The following is an 8,005-nucleotide window of genomic DNA, read 5'->3' as shown; positions in this document are numbered from 1 at the left end:
CTTTGCGGGAATTTGGGGAGGCTGGGAGTTCCTGTCAGATGGAGAATTATTATTTTTTATATATTGTTTGCTATCTTTTGAGTTCTGTACTATGTGTATGAATGACATATTCAAAAATTAACAGTACAGTTTCCAACATCTTCAAGACCAGATAGGATTAGTATCGGTAAATAGCAGGGTTTTTTTTTTTTTTTTTTTCTGTTCTCTTTATAACAAAGCATGCATGGTTACTGCCTTCTTTATTTGGATCCTGAGGACTTAGTATGAGGAATAAGACTAGAACTGTAGTACAAATAGGAACTAGGGAGAAATGTCAACTAGGAAAGGACTTCAGAAATTCTGGAGATCCACACCTTGTTAGCTGTCATTATCACCATTAGTCTTCTTTGATAAAATACTTGATGGAGCTCAATATTCAGAAAACGAAGATCATGGCATCTGGTCCCATCACTTCATGGCAAATAGATGGGGAAACAGAGGACACAGTGGCTGACTTTATTTTGGGGGGCTCCAAAATCACTGCAGATGGTGATTGCAGCCATGAAATTAAAAGACGCTTACTCCTTGGAAGGAAAGTTATGACCAACCTAGACAGCATATTAAAAAGCAGAGACATTACTTTGTCAACAAAGGTCTGTCTAGTCAAGGCTATATTTTTTCCAGTGGTTATGTAAGGATGTGAGAGTTGGACTATAAAGAAAGCTGAGCACTGAAGAACTGATGCTTTTGAACCATGGTGTTGGAGAAGACTCTTGAGAGTCCTTTGGACTACAAGGAGATCCAACCAGTCCATCCTAAAGGAGATCAGTCCTGGGTGTTCATTGGAAAGACTGATGCTGAAGCTGAAACTCCAGTACTTTGGCCACCTGAAGTGAAGAACTGACACACTGGAAAAGACCCTGATGCTGGGAAAGACTGAAGGCAGGAGGAGAAGGGGACGACAGAGGATGAGATGGTTGTATGGCATCTCTGAGTCAATGGACATAAGTTTGGGTAAACTCTGGCAGTCAGTGATGGACAGGGAGGCCTGGCACGCTGTGGTTCATGGGGTCGCAAAGAGTTGGACACGACTGAGAGACCGAACTGAACTGAATACGTAGGGCTTCCCTGGTGGCTCAGATGGCAAAGAATCTCCCTGCAATGCAGGAGACCCAGGTTCAATCCCTGGGTCAGGATGATTCCCTGGAGAAGAGAATGGCAAACCACGCCAGTATTCTTGCCTAGAGAATTCCATGGACAGAGGAGCCTGGTAAGCTATAGTCCACAAGGTCACAAAGAGTCGGACATTGAGCAACTAACCCTTTATTTTGTAACTTTAATAAAGAAAACCTGTTCCCATGTTTTCTGAACTCTAGAGTTACCTGATATCAGGCTACTGTGTTTGTAAGTGCTAATTCAATTTTACTCCTCAGACCGTATTAGGAAATCAGCAAAGCCAGTCATCAGTAGATTCAGAAGGTTAAGAAGTTGGTGGGGCATCTAAAAATCATGTCAGATGAGAAATGACTGAAGAAAATAGCTTTATTTTTTTTTTTTTTCTGTACAGCTTCAGAGGAAAGAACTGGGATCAGTGAGAGTAGTTATAGGAAGCATAATTTGACTTACGGTAAGAAAGACATTTCCAGTGATGAGAACATTTTGAAAACTTACTGGGCTCTTTTATTGTTACTCGAGTGTTCCCTCTCTAGAAATGCTCAAACGGCATTATAGCGAGAAATCCAATGCACTTTATCAGTGTCATCAGTCCACAATACAACTGTGTCTTTGAGCAAGCCTTTTAAAGAAGTCCACTCCCTGCCTGGTTTTCTTTATTCCATTGCCTCATCTTCCAAGTCAAGGTATCCAGAATTATGACAGTTCAGCAATGAAGCAAATGCTTATCTCTTGTAAATTTTAATTTACTCCTTTGACCTAAAGAATGCCTGGATAATGCTATTATTGACACCCTAGAAGTTCAAAGGTATGGTCAGGACTATTTGTCATTTTTGTGCTGTGACCAAACTTCCTGAGGTTAATGGGCTTAGAAGACAGGGCATCATTTACCTAGTTATTAGCAATAAATTAAAAAAAAATTTATTCCCATTTGAAGATTGTCTGATAACCTTTTCATTCACTGTTTAGCTACACTAACAAAGGAAGACTGTCCTGAAAATCCACATTTATAATTTAGTCATGCTTCAGGAATGATCTCTATCCATTTATAAGAAAATCCAGACAAAATATCTTCATATTATTCTCTGAAGATCAATATCCAGACTCATCATCTCATAAAACTGGCTCTCCCATGTACTTTCCTTATTTTGGCTAATGATACCACTTTTTCCCCCAGATGTCCAGGCTTTAACTCTGAACTTCTACATAGTCAGTTGTCAAGTTGACAATAAACCATAATTGATAAGATATATTTTGAGGCCTCTGACTCCCTGCCCTCCCCCAATCCATCACATCTACCATGATCCATTTCCTGTACCTGTTACTGATCACTGATTCCACTCTAGCACTGATCTCAGCTGTTTAAAAAGATGTGGTCCACCCTTATCGAGGACAGCCCATTCATAGAATGACCAGTGATCTGGGGAGAAAAGACCATCTCGGTCAATTAGCTATCACTTGCAGGAACTTCAGAAAGCCAACTAACTATTGCCAATTGGCTAGAGAAATGGCAGCTGAGGGCTCATATGGCAACATCAGGGCTATAAAATTCTGAGGCATACATTAAAATTCAGGATGGGGAACACATGTATACCTGTGATGGATTCATTTTGATATTTGGCAAAACTAATACAAGTATGTAAAGTTTAAAAAATAAAATAAAATTTAAAAAAAATTAAAAAAATAAAATTTAATATGAAAGGCTAAAAAAAAAAAAAAATTCTGAGGCAAGCTTAAGTTATGAACCAGAAAATTCTGGGCAAGTACGAGAAGATGATGAAATGGACTAGAGAAGGAGGCAGACCCACAAGGAGATGTGGAAGCAAGCAAGGAGGTGTCTCTTCAGACACAGAGCAGCCTTGGGACAAGGTTGGGTTTCCAACTCCAATTTCTGAAAGACTTGTCTTAATTAATTATAATTTTCTTCTTGAATACTCACCAAAGATTCATATGCCTTCAAACACTCCCACCCACCTTTATTTTAGCTAGCTTAAATGGCTCTCTTCTTGCAGTCCAAAGAGTCCTAATTGAAAGTTTCTTTCACAGCCATTCCAACACTTCCTAGAATGGCCATCACTCTAGTTTAAGCCATCATGATCTTTCGTTCCACAGAAGTATTACAAAACTTCTTGCATTCATTTTCCTGTTTCCAACCCACTAGGTTGATCTTCAAAAAACCCGTCACTCTCTTGGTCAGAAACCATCTACAACTCCCCACTGTCAAGCCAACGAAGGACAAAATACTGTCGTTGCCATCTCATCTGCAGTTTTGTCTTCCACTACTTGCTAATACACTCTCCTGACCTCATTTGATTATTTGCTTTAGGTGTCCAGTGTCCAAGTACACTACTGTGGGTCTGGTCCACTTTGCAGGGTACACATGTTCATTGTGTTCCATGGCCTACAGAATTTTCTCATATTATCCTCTGTTTTTCAAGAGAACAGTGATGTATTTCATGATTTCAAATGGCATAAAAATATTTATAGATCTTTTGTCTAAGACATTGCTCTTAAAGAGAAGTGCCTAAAATCTTTGTGTAACACTACATTAGAAAATAATATGAGTTTTTATAGATTAGCTATTGGAAAGTTATCTGTCAGTAAAATCCTTCCTAAAATATGCCTTTTCTTTGATTTTCCTGATTCATGAAATTAGCTTGTATTTCTCTATTTCCCAATGTGTCTTCATCTCCTATGACTTTTATTCCTCCTTACCATATGCTTATTTTCACATTCATTCTGGCTCTCTTCTTAGACTGTAATCTCTTTGAAGACAGATGTTTTGTTGAATTCATTTATTGATGGCCCTTGAAATACCTAATGTAGTTTTTTGTCCAAAATAGTAGCTCAATAAATGATTTAATTTTTTAAAACTCACATTGATCAAATAAATATGAGTCTGAGGGATATATTGTTAACAAAGCTGACGTATCTACATCTCTAGGGATTAAAATCTACTATTTAACAGAATAAATGCACCAAGTAATGTCAGTTATAGCACAGTGCTAGGTATAGACAAGACTTCAAATAGTACAGAGAAAAATTATATGGCTTACGACTGAAATTTAATCATATTCTTCAAAGCATGTGTAACAGTCAGATAATAAGAATATAGTAAATTTCAAAGAATAAGATCTGATCAACAGAGCTAAAGATTAATTCCATATCTCATCTCAAACCTTTGCAGAAAATGCTCTCTTTCACTGACTCCAGAATATTTGCATTTTGCATGACAACAGACCCCTTTCTTTTGTGCCCACCAATCAGAATATTGACTTCTTGGCCACAGAAATATATGTAAATTTGCATCGTTTAAAAAATATTTATTACCTAGCAACTGTTTACAAAGCATTGGGTTAGATCCTCTGCAGAATACAAAACATTCACAATATCTGCTGTGTGCTGAAGAAATGCGGAGTCTAATTGGGGAAACCAAATATAGGTACATGAAAAGACTGCATTATAGCATAGCTGTCTGATTGTTCTACTTATCTATTGCTGCATAATAAGCCACCTGTCATATGAATAAGCCAAAGATGACCCTTGTATATTGACCCCGTGTTGTTTACATCTTCACAGTAGGCTGACTGTTAGCACAAAGCCTGCTGGCACTAAACTCAAATTTTACACATCCAATTTTAAAAATATATAGCCCCAAAGAGCATATTTTTAGCCATTGAGAGCCTGCCTGCTTGGCATAAAATCCATAAACTGCACCCAATATCTGATAGTCACATATTAAGACAAGGCAAGGGGCTATAAAAGACCCCAAGCTGTCACTGCTCTTTTGAGCACCTCACATCGCTTAATGTGTAAGCTTGCTCTCTGATTTCCATGTCCCGTGGAGTTTCCTGTGTCCTCTTCCCTTTCTAAGTGGTGGCTTCATACCAGCTGCCACTGGAAGGTCTCCTGCCCTGAGGGACTTACACCTAAGTTTGTCAAAGCACTCCCCCCCAACCCCCAATAAAGCTGGTACCTGCTACTGCCACCACATGGTCTTGTTTTTTCTTGATGAGCCCTGAAATTCTCAAACTAACTATACTACCCCAAAATGCAATGGTTTAAAAGAACAACATTTATTTGACTCAATTTGCAATTTGGATAGAGTGTAGTACGGGTGGCTTATCACTGATACATTTGGCATCAACTGGAGACTGAAACCATAGGTCCCCTTTCAAGGTGGATTCTTAATCCTTATGATTCTGTTGCTCTCTCTCTCTCTACACTGCAGTTCATCTCTAGGGCTTTGCTACATGGATTGGGCTACTTTGTGCTTGTGCTCAGTTGCTCAGTCACGTCTGACTGTGACTCCATGGACTGTATGTAGCCCATCAGGCTCCTCTGTCCATGGAATTTTCCAGGCAAGAATACTGGAGCAGGTTGCCATTTCCTCCTCCAGGGGATCTTCCCGATCCAGTGATCAAACCCAAAGAATCCACTTGCCAGTGCAGGAGATGCAAGAGATGCGGGTTCGATTCCTGGGTTGGGAAGATTCCCTGGAGGAAGAAATGGCAGCCCACTCTGGTATTCTTGCCTAGGAAATCCCAAGAAGAGAGGAGCCTGGTGGGCTATAGTCAATGGGGTCTCAAAGAGTTGAACAGAACTGAGTGACTGAACTACTTGTTATATGGTGGTTGGCTTCCTTAAAACAAGCATTCCAAGAGGCCCAGGATTTCCAGAATGACACTCAAACTCATTCTGTTTGTCAAACAAGTCATTAAGGACAACTCCAATTCAAGGGAAGGAAAATTAGACTACTTCTCGAAGGAAGAAGTAGCAAAGAATTTTACATCATCTTTAATCCACCACAGTGACTAATGTACACTCAGTAATACAAATGAGGACTGCTTATACTCTTATATAGGGTTTGACAAACTACAGCCTGTGTGCCGAATCTGGCCCATTGCTTATTTTTATAAATAAAGTTTTATTGGAACACAGTCACACTCACTTGTTTCTGTATTACGCATGGCTGTATTTGTGTTACAACCACAGAGTTGAGTAGTCAAAATCAAGACCCTGAAACTTGCACAATCAGAGATATTTACTATCTGGGCCTTCATAAGACAAATGTGCTAACTGCTAATGTGTGATTTGAATTTCTTTCTTTTTTTTTTTTTTTTAGGCAGCCCTGTGTGGCATGAGGGATCTTACTTCCCTAACCAGGAATGGAACCCATGCCTTCTGCATTGGGAGCATGGACTCTTAACCACTGGATTGCCAGGAAGTCCTGAATTGTTTTTTAAAATGTACTTGTTAAGTACAAAATTCCTTAGGAAAGGCCAACTGACAAGCTTGCAACACTGCCAGAGCCACACACAGTGACTATCTGGAGCAGTAATGAGTCAGTTTTGTCTGTCACCGACAGACGGAGTCAACCACTGTGCTGTTTCCTTCAGTCTTGACTACTATCCTTGGGAGCTTACTGTGTGTTTACCAAATGTGTGTTTAAAGTGTTTTCAATCAGCATTTACCCAATCATGAGCAATGAGTGCAAAAAAGCAGTTACGTGTGCTAAAAGTGTAAGTAACAAAAGTGACATTTATGACAAAAAATAATAATTTTAAAAGGAAAAGTGATATGAAAATGCATTTGCTCTTGTGCATATGGGACAAATCATTAGAAGGGTGTCTTCCAAAGAATTAAGAATAAATATTGCTACATGTGAAAAGTGCTTTGCTCTGTGATTGGGAGTAATCAACAGACAAAATGTAAAAATGGAGCAATGAAAATTCACAGGTGAGACTTAAGGGGCAATCTCAAAGCCTTCTGTATAGCATGCATTCTGGAGATGACGTTCAGAGTTTGCAAATTTGAAAGCCAACTAACCACAGTAGAAGGTCTTGAAACTTTTGATGAAAGATATATTTCCATAGGTGCAAATTTCTACTGAAATATGCACAGTATCAAAGTAAGAAAAGGTGTGAACATCACAAAAACAATTCCCTACATTTGCAGAGATCAACTATTTCCCACTTAGGCAGACTTCCACAGTACTCAAGACTGATTTTTTCTTTTTCTTCTTTATTAAGTTTTCTGATAGCAGGCATGGGGTAAAGAAGGAAAAAAGAAGGCTACTTTCAGATCGCAAAGAACAAATTGACTCTAATTTGTTGAAAATCCTTCCATGAACTAAGATGCCTTTTAGAACAAATCTGATATTAAATATTTTTAAAATAGAATTTCTGAATTTCAAATTCTGTAGTTGAAAGACACAAGGAAACAGACAAGCAAAACAGTATCCATACTGAAACATGTGATATCACATTTGATCCAGTAACTTCTAAACATAATAACTTTCACTGTAAAGCTTAGGGCAAATTTTTGACATAATTGGTGATTCATTGTTATTAAAAAGGCTTTTTATTAACAACATCTACATATTTCAAATAAATTGAAAATTTTCTTGGATCAATGCAACCAAAATAAAATTCAGGAATATTTTGAAGGCTGAAGACTTTCAGGGTCAACCATAACACTTAGCCTTTTTCTTGTGCCCATCAAAATAGTCTCATGGTTTTTATTGAATGACTTTATTACAAGTTCTCATAAAATACTATCTTCATCTTTTTTAAACATGGAGATTCCACATAAGGTTTCCTTTGGGAAAAAAGTGTTCTACTATTTAAAGACTTGAAAATCATGACTATAAATTACGGAAACTGTTGAGGATTTTTGAGCAGGAAAGTGACATAATAAAAGTGGTATTTTTGGAATATATTAATCTGGTTCTATGTCAGATGGATTGCCCAGAGACCAGTTAAAAAGATACTATGAACAGCGTCCTGTGAAAATAACCATTATAATACAATAGAAAATGGAACTAAGACCTATTATATCTGTTGGAAATCAT

Source organism: Bos mutus, chromosome 9, assembly GCF_027580195.1.
Source record: "Bos mutus isolate GX-2022 chromosome 9, NWIPB_WYAK_1.1, whole genome shotgun sequence".
NCBI classification, from domain to species: Eukaryota; Metazoa; Chordata; class Mammalia; order Artiodactyla; family Bovidae; genus Bos; species Bos mutus.
Note: the sequence above shows the minus strand (reverse complement) of the source record.